General features: G+C 44.5%; 1 protein-coding gene across 1 annotated transcript in view; it reads right to left on the reverse strand.

Moving 5' to 3' along the window:
* Positions 1-13402: 13402 nt before the first annotated feature.
* The window catches only part of Ktn1 (kinectin 1), a 119809-nt gene continuing 116382 nt past the window's right edge, over positions 13403-16829 (reverse strand). Inside the window, exon 44 of the mRNA XM_037208585.1 lies at positions 13403-14647. The gene's annotated coding sequence lies outside the window, so the exon portion shown is untranslated. The remainder of the gene's footprint in view (positions 14648-16829) is intronic.

Here is a 16829-nt window from a genome sequence, read left to right on the forward strand (position 1 = left end):
TACTCTATAACACACACCCACAAATTATTTTATATAGGCCTCATGACAATATCATAAAAGGTATTATATATAGCCCTGTGGATTGGCTCACACATCCCCTGTTCTGGAAAGCTAACAACCATGTATGCCAGCTGCCTGTGGAGGTGAGATTTTGCAAGCAAGCTGGGTTTCACCCATCAAAAGCATTTCATAGGCTTAGGAAGGTATGAGAGGTAGAGACCACTGCTTATCCTGTTTCATTCTGGGAAGCATGGAAAGATGGGGTTCTCTGCAGTGGAATAGCAGCCTTTCTCCTGCTTCCTGGGCACTTGAAGCAGAAGTCATGACAATACATTTCTGCTGCATGTTCTTGACCCGACTTTCCCCTGATGGTGGCTTCAGAGGCAGTAGTTGTCCTGAAAGTCAGTTATGGGAAAGGAAGCAGCTCTGAGACGTGGGCTCGAGCGATGGTTCCCCCAGCTGTTTCAACAACTGTGCAACTCATTTCTACACCAGACCCCTTTCTGCGGACACACTGAAGAAATTACTATTGCGAAGCCCCTCTCCAGAAGAGAAAACTAAAAGCACAGAGAGATCAACTTAACTCCCCAGAGTCCCAGTGCATTAAGTGACAGGCGAGACTCCTAGACAAGATTGCCAGGGCAGAGCTGATAGGAGAACCCAAGAAGAAAAGTCTGGCTTTATTTATCAATTAACAGCCACTCAAGGTGCCTAGTAAAATAAAAACTGGCTGCAAGAAACATAACATAGTCACAGGATGGCAAATTACACAGCATTAAAAAGAACAGTATACAAAACAATAATAACCAGAGGAGATGATATAGAGTTCTGTAAGACAAATTGCTAAATTCTTATTAATAAAAAAAAAAAGCCCAGAGCCAGATATTGAGGTTAAAACTGAGAGATCAGAGGAATATGACAAGCCATAGCCAACCTCACCTTACCAACCCTCAACCTCCAAAGAGATCTACTTCCTGTATACTCACGCACTTCCTGTATACTCATGCCTGTATGCCTTTCTGTCCCTGCCATCTCACTTCCTCTCTCCACCCAGCTGCATCACTTCCTCTTTCTGCTCAGCTTTATCACTTCCTATCTGTCTGTACAGACCTCCAGACTGCTGTGGATATCGCTCTGTATAAATAAAATGCTGATTGGCCAGTAGCCAGGCAGGAAGTAAAGGCAGGACAAGCAGAGAAGAGAATTCTGGGAACAGGAAGGCTGAGTCAGGAGATGCTGCCAGCTGCCACCATAAGTACCAACATGTAAGATACTGGTAAGCCATGAGCCATGTGGCAAGGTATAGATTTATAGAAATGGGTTAATTTAAGATAGAAGAACTAGATAACAAGAAGCCTACTGTGGCCATACAGTTTGTAAGCAATATAAGTCTCTGTGTATTTACTCCATTGGGTCTGAGAGGCTACAGGACTGGCGGGTGAGAGAGATTTATTCTGACCATGGGCCAGATAGGACTGGAGAAAACTCCAGCTACAAATGGTGCCCATGTTGGGCACCAGATATAGCATGAATCTTAAAAGTTCTTATTAATAAAATCAAACCTGAAGCCAGGTATTGGGCTGAATGAAGATCAGAGAAGCAGAACAAGCCACAGCCACCTCACCTTGCCAATTCCTCAGCTGATCCTGTTTCATCAGACTGGAAGCCTCTGAGTCCTTATCCAGAATGAATCTCAGCTGAACTGCTGCTAGAAGCCTAAAAGCTTAACCAGCTCTAGTTACTGGTCTTCACACCTTAAATACCTTTCTGCTTTCTGCCATCACTTCTTGGGATTAAAGGCGTGTGTCACCATGCCTGGCTGTTTCCAGTGTAGCCTTAAACTCACAGAGATCCAGACGGATTTCTGCCTCTGGAATGCTAGGATTAAAGGCGTGTGTGCCACCATTTTCTAGCCTCTGTATCTAGTGGCTGTTCTGTTCTCTGACCCCAGATAAGTTTATTAGGGTGCACAATATTTTGGGGAACACAATATCACCACATCAGACCTTTATGGTTAACAAGTATTAGAATTTAAGGCGTGTGTCACCATGTCTGGCTCTGTTTCCAGTGTGGCCTTGAACTCACAGAGATCTGGATGGATCTCTGCTTCCTGAATGCTAGGATTAAGGGTGTGTGCTACCATTGCCTGACTTCTATATTTAATATAGCAGCTGGCTTTTTCTTTTGATCCTCAGATAATCTTTATTAGGGGACACAATACATCACCACAGAGTTCTAGGTAAATTCAAGTAATTTAAGTGAAAGAAGCCACTGAGAAAAACAATCACTTCCCCTTTCATATGCAGAAACTATATCTTACAAATATATGTATGCCATGGAAGAAAGAAGGGGGGACTCAGCAGAGGGAGCAGAGAAGAACAAGAAAGGGTGCTGGGGGGAAAGAAGACAAATATTCTATGTCTTCCCATACACACACAAAATGGGGGAAGGGTGAGGGGGCAACAATGGAGAGTAAGTGTAAACAAAATATAATATACACACATACACATGAAAATGTCAGGATGGAACTCATTTTGTACACTAAGCAAAAAAAAGTGTGTGTGAACCTGTGTGTGCAATCCTGTGTGTGTGATCCTGTGTGTAATTGTGAGTACCAATCAGATATCAACCACAGCATCACTCCTCAGAGATTGGCCATCTTGTTTTTTGAGTCAAGGCTTCTCACTTGGCCTGGAACTCAACAATCATGCTGGACTGCCTGGCCAATGAAGACCAGGGATCCATCTCTCTCCAGGGCTGGGATTACAAATTCATGTCACCTTTGTGGTGGCTGATGCACTTAGCCGAGAGAGAGAGAGAGAGAGAGAGAGAGAGAGAGAGAGAGAGAGAGAGAGAGAGAGAGGTGTTAGCAACTATAAAGCTCAGCATCAGCCATTATTCTGGTTTCTACGATGAACCAACATGATGCCAGCTAAAATCCTCAATGACCTAAGCTTCCTCTCTAGATCTGTGCCAGTCACAGCCTGATAATCAGCACAGTCGTGACCTGGGGAACGTTAATCTTGTTCCCTTCACACTCTGTTAGCCTAGCTTTCCCCTAGCCCATCTTCCAGCAACTCCTGGCTCCTGGCCTCCTCAGGACCAAGTTCTCAGGCTGGCCAGGTAGATACATAAAGCATGTTTGCTTTATAACATAACAGCTTTCCAAAGATGAAATGTCTTCCTTCATAGGTGCAGAAACGGCAAAGAGATTTGAGCTAATAGTGTGCTTTCATGTGACTTTCTGACCCAGCTGGGCCCTTCGAAGCTTGTAGTTCCCACCACTGCCTGTGCTTAAAGGCCCTTCTGCATCTGCCTGGAGCCGGCTTGTTGTTCATTTACAGATTGAGGAGAAAAGGGCACTACAATGTGGAATGGAGCGATCTCAGGGAAAGACCTCACTCAGCTAAGCTTCCAATCTGTGGAAAGAAATTAAAGAACAGCTTAGGTTCAGGCTGGTGGTACACACCTTTAATCCCAGCACTCAGGAGACAGAGGCAAGCAGATCTCTGCATTCAAGGCTAGCCTGGTCTACAGAGCAAGTTCCAGGACATCCAAGTTTAGGCAGTAAAGGAAATCATCAAAACCAGAAAGCTGATGAAGGTGTAATTGAACAAGGAGGCCATGCTCCAGCCACAGCCAGCAGTAAACTTGGCAGCTTTAGCCACATGGTTCTGGCTTTAGAATCAAGGATAGAAGAAAGGGGTTATGGAACCGATGACTAAGGAAAGCCACTGAGGCCAGATGTGTGGCAGGGATGTCCCTGCATGGAGGCCCAGAGAGGCCGTTGTGTGAAGCTGTGAAGTTGAAGTCTAGATTTCCTTTGGAGACTCCAAGACGTTAGAGATGCCAGAGCTGTGGGATGTCTGCCAAGGAAAGCTGGTAACAGGAAATGGAACCAGCCTAAGAGAAAGAAGTATGTTGCAGTCAACAAAGCTAAAAGGAGTTGGAGATCTGAAGAGCGTTTTGACATCAGACATGGAGATGAAGAGTTTGGAGTTTGCCCAGCTGTTTTTAAGTCTTGCTTTGGTCTAGTATTTCCTCACTATCCTTCCTTATAGAATGGTAATGTATATCCTGTGCCATTGTATGTTGGAAGTATGTGATTTTTTTTTATTTTGATTTTACAGGGGATTACAATTAAGAGACTGCATGAATCTCACTTTTTAAAAAAAAGATTTATTATGTATACAGTGTTCTCTGCCTGCATGCCAGAAGAGGGCGCCAGATCTCATTACAGATGGTTGTGAGCCACCATGTGGTTGCTGGGAATTGAACTCAGGACCTCTGGAAGAACAGCCAGTCCTCTTAACCACTGAGCCATCTCTCCAGCCCTGTGAATCTCACTTTTAAACATTGTTGAGACTGTGATAGACTATTGGAACTTTTGAAGATGGACTAAATGCACTTTGCATTATGGTATGGCTACAAGCCTATGAAGGCCAGGAAATATAATGTGGTGTTTTGAATAGGTATGGCCCTCATAGACTCATGTACTTGATTGCTTAGCCTATAGAGAGTGGCACTGTTAGGAGATGTGGACTTGTTAGAGAAGGTATGTTACTGTGGAGCCAAGCTTTGAAGTCTCATATGTTCAGGCTACATCCACTGTGGCACATAGTCTCCTTCTGCTCCCTGCAGATCAAGATCTAGAACTCTCAGCTCCTTCTCCAGCACCATGTCTGCCTGCACGCTGCCATGTTTCCTGCCATGATGATGATGGACCAAACCTCTAAAACTGTAAGCCAGCCCCAATTAAATGTTTTCTTTATAGGAGTTGCCATGGTCATGGTGTCTTTTAACAGTAATAGAAACCCTAACTAAGACATCCATCTTCATGTTCTAATTGGTAAGACCGAACTCATAGCCCCCCTGGGCATAATGCTTCAGGGTTCTACTAGAGTTCCCTTAACACACTTTGCTAACTGCTGGTTTTGAGTGAAACTTAAAAAAGAGAAGTAGGTTACTACTTTGAAAAGAAGATGCTGGGATTACAGGAAGTTACATCCTAAATATTGAGCTAAATGGCAGTAGAAAACCCAGTGTCTACTTCAGAGAACTTACAATTGATTTTGTGTGCAGTGGTGGGTTATACTGCATCACTGTTCAAAACACTTGCTGTCTGTCTTACCACACGCTTCTTGCTGAGCTTTCATGGACACACTCTCATTGGAAGATTAAACTCTCCCCAAATCCTTATGTTTGGTCATCTGACTCACTGGCTTGCGGCATGGGAAACAATGACAAATGGCACTTCTGGGCAAAGAGCCGCTGTGTAATAGTTTCCTCCAAGATGGAAGTGTTCCATCCTTCAGGGAAGCTCCTTAAGTAGGGGGGTAAACAACTCAGAATAGCTTCAGGAAGTCCCTGAAACTGCCCAGATTCTCTAGACCGTGGGAGCTAAAGATGACTGTGTAAAGGTGACAACAGACAACCTGATAGAGTATCGTGTCCAATAAAGGCTGTTTTCCCTTCATCTTTCCCACCCTCCCTAAGAGTTGGGGTTCTAATCTTGGCTCTATGTAGTAGGTTTTCAGTTCCTTTTATAAAATTTAGTATACATCTTGCACTCATCAAATGGTTATTGAATGCCATTATCCATATTTTACAAATAAGAGATTCAATGAGAGACTTAATAACTTTCACAGGTCCTAATATTGGTACATATGTATTTATCTCATTTTCAATGTTTGACAATATTCAACAATATTGACATATTACAACTTACCTTGACATTCCCATTTTGATGACTATTTCCAAGTTATGTTTATATCTTTACCACAAACAAGAAACACCCTCATAAAACTATCTTTATACATTCCAAAGTCTGACTACATCTGTAGGATAATTTCTTGGCATTGGATTGCAAGGTCAAAGAGAATAGCAATTCAAATTACGGTAGGTACTATCCAAAAGTCTCTGCAGATGTATCCTCCTGCCCCCACGATGTGACGTTGGTTACCCCTTCCCCAGGGCTCCCTCCCCACACAGTTGTGGAACGTCCCTAGCTTGTGCTTCCAGATCGGTGTTCATGAAACCAAGTTCCCTGGCATAGTCCACGGGGCCCTGCCTTGACCAGGCTACTAAGCAGATGGCTGGTTGGTTTTGTCCCTGCTGAGTTAAAAACTTCTTTCTCCGCTTCTACACATGGTGCTCTGGAGGAAGCAGCTGGAAGTGGGCTTTGCCCTGCTCTGAACTACCCAGGAATAATTCATCTATCTCAAACGGAACTTGTATATTGATCCAGAAACATTGCAGTAATGTAGCTGTTTCATTGATTATTTGATAATGGGTTATTTCATTTTTATCTACTCCAACCTCTCTAACTCAGACTTAAAAAAAAAAAAAAGTAGGTAACTCTGAGCACATAATTCATCTCATTGGAAAGCATTTTGCTTGCCAATTCACATTAGCTCACAGGATGACCCTATGAACCTCCAGTTCATTCACAATAACACAATGCAGGGATGGCTCCTCTAACCTGCCTCATTTTTGTTTAATATTTGGGTAAGAAACTAAAGGAGTACTTGATTTGAAGTAAATTGCTTCTCATATCATCTTGGAATAAGGCAAAATCAAGTCTGCAGCATCTTCCAATGGAGCAAATGCACATGGACTTGCTGCCTGGGTCTCTTAGCCAGCTTACCACAGCAGTCATTGAATTAATAACGATCATCTGGGACTCAGAAAGGCCTAACAGCCAGGGCGCCATTCTGGGGCTGCTGGCCTGATGTTTAAATATTTATTGATGATAATTGGGTGACAGATAGGCATGAGCTGAGCCAGAAAGAAATTCAATCTGCCTTTGCAAGCAAAGTCACATCCTCAGCAGGATCTCCCTTAGGCCATAGGGCCATAGTACAAAAGACTTCAGAGGAACGTGGCAGTAAAGAAGTTAGGTCGTAATTATTTTTCTGGTTAGAAAGACAAACAGTTTTACATCATGTGCTTTTGTCTGCCTGTTTTATCAGATTATCATCAAAGAGAAGAGAATTTGGAATTCAACCCTCTGCTTCCTCACGTTCTGCATCAACCTCCTACTTCTATAAATAGCCAAGCACTACCATGCACCAGGTGTTTGATTGGTCTACAAGTCGTTAAGATTTGGAATTCAAGATCTGCCAGGCTCACAAGAGACATATAGATCAAGGGAATAGAATAAAGGACTCCAAATAAGCCTTCACAGCTATAGCCACTATATTTTTGATATCAGTATCAAACACATACAATGGATTAAAAAAAACCTCTTCAACAAATAGTGCAGGAGATTACTGGAATCCACATGCAGAAGAACAAAACTAGATCCACATCTCTCACCTTGCATAAAAATCAGTTCAGCCAGGCGATGGTGGTGCACACCTTTAATCCCAGCACTCGGGAGGCAGAGCCAGGCAAATCTCTGTGAGTTCGAGGCCAGCCTGGGCTACCAAGTGAGTTCCAGGAAAGGCGCAAAGCTACACAGAGAAACCCTGACTCGAAAAAACAAAACAAAAAAAATCAGTTCAAGGGAATAGGCACAGGCGAGGATTTTCTGAACAATAATCTAGTAGCACTGACTAATAGGATTATACTAAATTAAAAAGCTTCAACACAGTGAACGAAATAATCAAGCGGAGAGGTAGCCAATAGAATGGTAAAAAAGGTCATTATTAGCTATACATCAGATAGGAGATTACTATCTAGGGCACATAAAGAAATGCAAAAAAAAAATGGACACCAAAAATCCAAAGCTGCTTATTTATGAACAGGTTAATGCACTGAGAACTGTCTAGTTTTCAAAAGAAGAAATACAAATGGCCAACCAATATTTTTGAAAATGTTCATTAGGGAAATGCAAATTGAAAGTACCTTGAGTTCCCATCTCATCCTTGACAAAACGGCCATCAAGAAAACAAATGGCAACAAATACTGGCAAAGGATGTTGGGAAAGAGTAACCCACATACCCTCCTTCTTTGGTAGAGGTATAAACTGGGGAACCAGTGTGGAAGTTTCTCAAAAACTAGAACTGCCATGTGACCCAACTATATCACTGCTGGGCACACGCCCAGAGGACTCTAAGTCCCACCATAGTGACACCTGCACAACCATTGCTCACTCCTGCTCTAGTCACAATAGCTAAGAAATGGAACCAGTCTAGATATCAATAGAATGGATAATGAAAATGTGGTGCAAATACATAATGGAAATTTATTTCGCCATAAAGAAATCATGACATTTGCAGGAAAATGGGTTGAAACAGGAAATCATATTAAACAAAATGGCCAGACTCAGAAAGACAGTTTCCCTCATATGCAGAACCTAGATTAAAATTAAATCTAGAAGCTAGATTTAAATTAGTGTGTGTGTGTGTGTGTGTGTGTGTATGTGTGTGTGTGTGTGTGTGTGTGTGTGTGTGTGTGTGTGTGTGTGTGCGCGCGCGTGCTGATGAAATGAGAAAGGAAACCATGGCAGGGTAAAGGAGGGATGGAGAGGGAATAATGGAATATGTGTGACAGGAAACAGACACAAAGGGGTTAAATGTTGGAATGAGAGGACCAGCCAAGTGCCCGGAGCCAGGGAAGGGGTTGAGGGAGGGAGACAAACTAGAACAAAGTATAAACGGAAATGCCACAGTGACACCTATTACTTTGTGTGCTAACTTCAAACAAATTATTTAAAAAATACTTAAAAACTAACAAAAAAAATTTTCCAAGTTATGCTGCAGTAACAACTCCAACATCTTACGGAGTGAAATCACAAAGGTTTCTGTCATGCTCTGTAGGTCTGTCTCAGGCATGGCTCTCAGTCAAGGAAGCAGTCTGATGTAAAAGCCTGTCAGGGCAGCAGAGGGAGGAGGAATGCTCTGCAGACTGACATCCTGTCAGCAACAAGGTGTTCTGGCCTGGAAGTCTACAGTGCTGCTGAGTGCCTCTGAGTCTGACTAAGGGTAGATCTGGTTTGTAATTCCCCTGCTACTCACCAGCCTTATGAACTTGAACTGGCCACTAAAATCCTTGGAGGCTGATTCCTATCTAAAAAAAAAAAAAAAAAATGGGAATAATATAATTTACTGATTCACTTACCAAGTTGCCCTGAAGAATAAATGATATAATAAATATATAGATCCAAGCACATAGTCTCAGTAAGTAATAAGACTTGGCTTTGTGCTATGTTAAAAGTTCCATGGAAGTTGAGCCTAGTGGTATATACCTTTGTCCCAACACTCTGGAGACAGATGAAGGAGGATCTCTGTGAGTTTGAGGCCAGCCCGGTCTACAGAGCGAGTTCCAGGACAGCCAGGGCTACATAGTGAGAGCCTGTTTCGAAACAAAAAAATAGAAAAGCTTCCACGGAGCACAGTGGGCTGAAGAGGACTCTGCTTTTACTTACGTCTCCTACATTTCACACAATATTCCTGCAAGTGTGCATGGACTGTGCGCACATGCACCTCAACTCGCTCACTGCCAGGGCTGTGCTTTCTACATAGGGAAGGTAACCCACAAGTGACTGGTGAATTAACGCCAAGGTTGCTCCTCAGTTCTGAAGATGCAGCATCCAGCTCTGGCATCCACCACGATCCTCCAGAGCATTCTGTATGAGAGGAAAGAAGGAAGGAGAGTGTGCTGTGCCCAGCACCCATCTCTGCCGGCTTTTAGACAAGAACCAGCACGTTAGCAGCTAGATCTGGTGGCAGACACTTGTAATCCCAGCTCTCCAAAGGCTGAGGCAGGAAGCTGAGAACCTGAGGCCAGCCTGGACTGCATACTGAGACCCTTTCTGAAAGGGTGGCGGGGTGGGCAGTATTAGTTCTTTTCTCACTGTTGTGATAAACACCTAAGAGCAATGTAAAGATATTGGGTGTACTTTATCCCAGTTTGGGGGTACAGTCCATCATAGCAGGGGAGTCATGGCAGCAGGAGGCAGCTGCTCACACTCTGTCAGCAGTCGGGAAGCAGAGGCAGGGGGATGCCATTGTCCCTCCCACTCCCTTTATTCAGTACAGGTTCCCAGTCCATGGTGTGATGCCATCCCCATCTGGGTAGATCTTCCCTCCATCAAACCACTCTGAAAACACCCTCACTGACATGCCCACGGGGGTGTTTCCGCGGTCATTCCAAATTCAGCTGTTGCCAAAATTCCTCCCCAGGAGGAAATGTAAGCAGGGTCTTCCCCTCCTCCTACGGTCCCAGTGGCAAACCAAGGCAAAATTCTACCAAAGTTTATTCTGAGGAGCCAATGACTTTTGGGGGCTTTCTTACAGAGCACAGTTGAGGGGTTGCCTACAGAAATGTGGTGCTCCTCCCACAAAAGGTCACACCAGAAAGCCTTTACCAACAGGGATGAGTCTTCCCCAGGGCTGCATAGCCTCCACTCCCTACTCTTCCCGGGCCTGTATACTCCAAGCCCTCCCCAAGGCCACATGCAGGTAAAACAGAGTCTCAAACAGTAGGTGGTAAGGAGCAGGAGTGACTGGATACTCAGGTGAGGGTCTTGTGGTCCCCCCACTCCTCCCTGAGTGGACATAAACAGTCAACAAGCCCAACTGGGATGATCCTCTTGCAAGAAAGCGCAACTGAAATACTCAAGATGGTGGTTGCTTGGCTCAGAGGAGCGGCACCACCAGCAGGCTGACAATGAAGAACCATCATCGCCTAGGGGTGTCTTAGGGTTCCTGTTGCTGTGGAGAGACACCATGACCACAACAACTCTTATAAAGGGAAACATTTCCTTGGAGCTGGCTTACAGTGTCAGAGGTTTGTCCATTGTCGTCATGGCGGGACAAGGCAGCGTGCAGGCAGACATGGTGCTAGAGAAGGAGCTGAGAGCGCTACATCTTGATCCTCAGGCAGCAGAAGGAGACAATGTACCACACTGGGAGTAGCTTGTGCATAGGAGAACTCAATGCCTACCTCCAACAAAGCCACACCTCCTCCAACAAGGTCACACCTCCTCCAACAAGGCCACACCTCCAAATAGTGCCACTCCCTATGGGCCAAGCATTCACACACATGAGTCTACGTGGGCCATTCCTATTCAAACCATCACAAGGGGTATTGGCATTTATATGTAGTAATAACTGTGCACAAATGCATGACTATCTTGATAACTGAGGAAAGTTAGAGATTCAAAAATGATTATGATTACAACTACAAGAACCATATTAAAGGTTGGTGTGCTAGATAGTTTTGTATCAACTTGACACAAGCTAGGGTTATTTGAAAGGAGGGAACTTCAACTGAAAACATGCCTTGGTAAGATCAGGTTGTAGGCAAGCCTGTAAGGCATTTTCTTAGTTAGTGATTAATGGGGGAGGGCCCAGCCCCCAGCCCATTGTAGGCCACCCCTGGGCTGGTGATCCTGGGATCTATAATAAAGCAGGCTGAGCAAGCCATGGGGAGCAAGTCAGTAAGCAGCTCCCCTCCATGGTCTCTCATCAGCTCCTGTCTCCAGGTTCCAGCCCTGCTTGAGTTCCTGTCCTGACTTCCTTCAGTGATGAACAGTGATGTGGAAGTGTAAGCTGAATAGACCCTTTCCTCCCCGAGTTGCCTTGGCCATGGTATTTTACCACAGCAATAGTAATCCTGACTAGGACAGCTGGCTAACATTCTGTATGCTTTTGAAGGATCATCTCATCTGAGCCTCTGTTGTGGAATAATCTTTTTGTACACTGTGAAGATGTGTCACTGATTGGTTTCATAAAATAGCTGAACAGCTAATAGCTAGGTAGGATTTCCAGGCACAGAGGACTCTGGGAAGAAGAAAGGCAGAGACGCCAGGAAAGGCAGAGCAAGTGGGATGGGCAGTACGGAGATGAGGTGATAAAGTCACAAGGCAGAAAAAAGGCAAATTAATAGAATGGGTTAATTTAAGTTATAAGAGCTAGTTAGAAGCAAGCCTAAGCTACTGATCAAGTTTTCATAATTAATAATGTCTCTGTGACATTATTGGGGAGCTTATGGTCCCAACCAAAAAAGTCTGCCTACAAGCCTCATGTTTTAGGAGAAAGAACCATGGCATCATGAGCTCAAGATTTCCTATACATTCCAGGGACAGTGGGAGAGGACAACACCGGACAGAAAGTCCTCCATCTTGTGTTCATGCTGAGGTCATTCCAGCTTTAACTAGAATCTGATCTCCTTGGTGGAGAATCCCATGGAAAATTACCTGCTCTACTCTAGGACCCAAAGGTCAGGATGTCCTAGCTAACCTAGCTTCTGTTGAAACCATCTGTGCAGAAGCCCCTCCTCACCACCCCCAATCATTTGCCTTATTAGCTTCTATGAAAATCCCTTACATCTGTGAAGCCCCCTGCAGCTGCTGAGGGAGATGCCAGGATGTGGTTTCTGCCTTTAAAGCCCCTATGTTCTGGATACTTAAGACTATATACCCAGGTCCCTGAACACTTGGGTGAGGTCCCACCTGACTGGAATAAAGACGTTCTATTGGCTATACACTGTAGCTGAGTGGTCCTCTCTGGTGGGCTCCCTATAACAGCAGAATCAGAATTGAAGCCAGACTGTTTTATCTGGAAGCTTGTGTTCTTAGCCTCCTCAATATGACTTTCACATACAGGCAGTATTTTGAAATCTTAGTGAATGGGAAAGGCACATGAGTAAATGCAATTGGTCCACTGTTTAAGATTGTCCTAGGAACTGTATGCTCACTCACACATACTGTTTTACTCCCATCCAGGATCACACCCAGCATCTCTCTAGCAATAAACAATTAACTCACAGGTACACACTTGAGCAAGTAAAGACAGACCAGAAAAGTGGGGTAGATTCTAACCCATAGACTGCCATTTGATGTTTATTGAATGGATGAATGGCAAACCACCACCAGTTGAAAGTGGTGGTTAACAACATTCCTTTCATCACGAGGTTCATTGTCCCATGTCAACCCTTTAACACAAGACACTCCTGCCAGACCCCACATCTCGAACCTCATTACAGCACTGCCTTCTTCGGGACCCAGGATCGGTTTGGATGAGAATGTTAGAGAAATGTCCATGTAGAAGCAAAGCAGGGGGTGTTGGGGACCCCACAGATGGGGCAGTGGACTCTATCCAGTCCCACATTTACTATCAGTGTTAAAGGACCAAGGAATGGAAGACACAACTGAGTATGTCTTATTTTAACACACACAAAAGAAATATTTGAATTCTATATTTATGTATTTGTCAAGTAGGACCCAGTAGCTTACACAAACCCCAAGATGTCACAGCTATACTCTGTTAAACAAAACAAATCTCTTTATAGGTGAAAAATACATTTAATGTAATTCTCTGTGTGTTTTAGATGCATAACCATTAACAGTTACTCAAGGATGAAGTAATAGAACTTGCTGGGTTTCCCTTCCTGAATTCTCAGAAATATTTGCAGTGAAATGGGATGGAATTTATTAGAGTAAGCCCATGAGCCATTTCTAAGTCCATAGCTTTATTTTTTTTCTCTCACATGATAACATGAGCTGAAAGTTATAATTTTGTGATCATAAAGAATGGTCACTACTTTCAAGTGAAGGCTGAAGATACAGTAGCAGCTTTCCAGAGTAGGTTAGTTTATTAGTCCCTTTGCTATTGCTCAAATAAATACTTGAGGCTGAAAAGAAAAGAGGTTTGTACAGTTCATGGTTTTAGAGATTGACAGTCCATTTGGCCTCTGGTAAAGGCCCACACAGTATCATGGCAGATGGCATCACGGTGGGAATGGGTGTAAAAATGAGATACCACTGTGAGATGGGAAGCCAGAGATGCTAGGAAGGGGCCATGTTGCCCCTTTATAACGGCCCAAGAGCTTTCAAGACTGACTCAGTGCCTGTCCAAGGTGGTACCCCCATCACCCATCTGTCTTGCACTGAGGCCCTCCTTTTAAAGGCTCCAGCACATCTCACATTGTCACACTAGAGTGGAAGCTTCCTATGCATTAGTATCCAAGACAGACTATAAACCATAGCAGTGAGAATCCCACACAGGCTCGTCGGTCACAACAACATGTGACACAGCCGCTCCCCGGCTCCTTAGCTATGTTTATAGAGAAAGCCTCAGCAACCAGCGTGCTTGGGGAGTAGTCTGCGGACCCACGAGGACTGTGAATTGAAAACTCCGGGAGACAGAACTGTTGGGGGAAGTTGAGACATATCTAAACACATACGCTCTAAAACAATTATGTAAGTTGTCAAAGCTACCACTTTGCTGTCAATGCCCTTCATGGCATCCCCTGTGACACCACGGAGCTCCTATGGCTTTTGATTGTTACAGATCTTTGGTTCAGAAGAAGTGATGGGCAAAACTTCTCTCTTTGCACTCGGAGCAGACTTGTAGCTTCCAAGAAGTCATCCTTATGCTTCTGTGGTATTCTGAGCTGGGACACAGAGGCTGTGGTGGAAATGGGTGCCTCTATCACCACTGTCCACATCTCTACATGCCCTTTATAGAACACAACTTGTCACTTTCTTCTAGGGAGCAACTAGCTCTAAGTATCAAATGGCTTTGTAGAGACTAGCACTGGTGTTGGTGACACACTCACACGCTTTGGTGAAACCAGAGATCTCTACCTAGCCTTAAACAGTGTCATGATCTGGAAAATGTCTTCCACGTTTCCAAGCACAGTTCGAGCTTTCCACCGTTCTGCAGGTGTCAGGTGCTGCGGAAGGGCCTGTGGAGCGCTGCCAAGAGAAAGGGGACAGAAAAACGTCAAAAGGCTGGAAAACCTGCACACCCCCGTCCCTCCATCTTCTCTGTTGAATGTACAGGGCTGTTTGAAAATCACTGTTCCAGGAGGTGCCTGCGAGTTGAAGAGATCAGCTTGTATCGAGTGTGACCTAAGACAGAGAAGCAGCTCCCTTACAGAAATGTCTTGAGTGTCATTTGTGAAGGACTTTCCCGTCTCAGCACTGACCCTTGGTACCCCATCAGCACCCCAGCTCTCCTGGGTGCCTTGATAGCCTAACAGAACCCTTACTCATTCACCTACCTGAAAAGGAAAGGAAATGCAGGAAAGAAGTCAGGGAGAAAAGAGAACACACAAGTCAGAAAACCACCAAAATTGGGACACCATAAAAAATGCTGTCTTGTCCCTTGCTTTCTGAAACTTACCCAGTCTCCTCTACAGGGATGGCCTGACCCAGCTATCACCAATACACACAGAGGGGAGCAAAGCAGGAGAAAGCGGCTGAGGAGATGCTGTGTCTGCATTTAGAAGGCCTTTGGGGACCATCAGCTCATAGTCCTACTGTCTACCGAGACAGAGAAACCAGACCCAGGCTGAGTAATCTGTAGTTAATTCTGGACGCAGCTCCCAACGAAACAGCAGCCAGACTCCCTGGCACCAGAGATATGACCAAGAAAATGTTGAGGACACGTCTCTGTTTACAAGTCTGTGGTCCCCAAAGAACCCTTTAATAAAAAGTCTTCGATTCCAGATACTTCAGTCTGCCTTAACCTTGGTTGTCCCTGGAAATAGACATGTGCCTTTCTTATGTTCATCCCTTAAGCAAAGTAGTATCTACCATGGAGGAAGGGGATTCTCCTTCCAAAAAAACCCAGACTCCTGAACCTAAAAGGATCCTTTTGATCCTAGAAGCCCCTACATGGGAACCATTCTGTCCACATGGCTCCTAAATTTATCCTGTCTCCTTTAGAAACCAGACAAAGGGAGTTAAACAACCCAGAGAGGTAAATCTGCATTAGAGTTGGCAGTAGATGGAGAAAGAGACCCAGGGCTTGGGCAGTGGGGCCTTGGAACTCAGCCTGCCTCTAATTTTTTTTTTTTTCATGTGGAAACAGGTTTAAATCTCAGACATCCTGGGACATCACCCTGTTTCCCATCCCCCATTACACCCCCTGCAGTTCTAGTAAATGCTTCTCAGACTGGGGCTCCTTAGGAGACTCCACAGAGGTCACAGCTTCAGGAGATGCTCCTAGCTCTGTTCAGAGGGCCTGGTTCCCACCCAGCTTCTCTGAGCTGACTGCCTGAGATTTTCAGGTGGATTGTGTACTGTGGCTCGCTTGCTCTGACCATCAAGGACCTTTTCCATCTTGCTTCTGATGGTCATTTTCCATCTTTCTCTGATCATTGAAGACCTGTTCCCACCCAGCCTGAGGGACCCCAAAGTCGTAGACTAATCCTTCTTCTTCCCCAAATAAAGCAACTTCTATCATTGCAAAGGCTCAGAGTGGAGGCTCCACAGCTTGGAGACAGAAGGCTCTTCTCCGTGTTTTCACTGTAATATCTCAGAAAAACTTGGGGCTATTTTCTAAACTCCAAAGGCATGTACTGGGATTTCAAGATTCATGAGCTCATAAAATCCTAGGTTATGTCATTGCTGTTCATAAGCCAATTGGAAGAGATCTGAAATATACATCTCTACTAACCCCACGGCTCTTCACAATGAGACTGCTCCATAGTAGGGCCAGTGCGTGACCAAATGTCGAGGTAAGAAAAGGGCAGTGTCCTTGTATGGTTCACTCTCAGCACCCCTAACCCAGTAGACTCAAAGTTCCAATTTTCATTTCTGTCTGTTGACAAAAACACTCATCTGTCTGGAACTCATCTGTGAAGGATCTTTCGGGAACTTGGCAGTCACATCAGAGCAGAGGAACTCATTCAGGGTGATTAGAATGGAAAGTTACGACCATAACTTTCTAATACCACCAATTCACAGCAGGGACCTGAGATCCCGGGGGACTGAGTCACCATTTTACATATTAGGATGGAAAAACACAAAGCTCAGCCAAAGGAATTTGGATCCTCTTGACGCAATGCCATGTGAAGGCTGAGGGCATGCCTCCAAGTGCGCAAAGAAGAAAAAGTGAGGCTACCAAACCAGCACTGGGTAAGCAAGGAAT

This window comes from Peromyscus leucopus, chromosome 9, assembly GCF_004664715.2.
Source record: "Peromyscus leucopus breed LL Stock chromosome 9, UCI_PerLeu_2.1, whole genome shotgun sequence".
Classification (NCBI taxonomy): Eukaryota; Metazoa; Chordata; class Mammalia; order Rodentia; family Cricetidae; genus Peromyscus; species Peromyscus leucopus.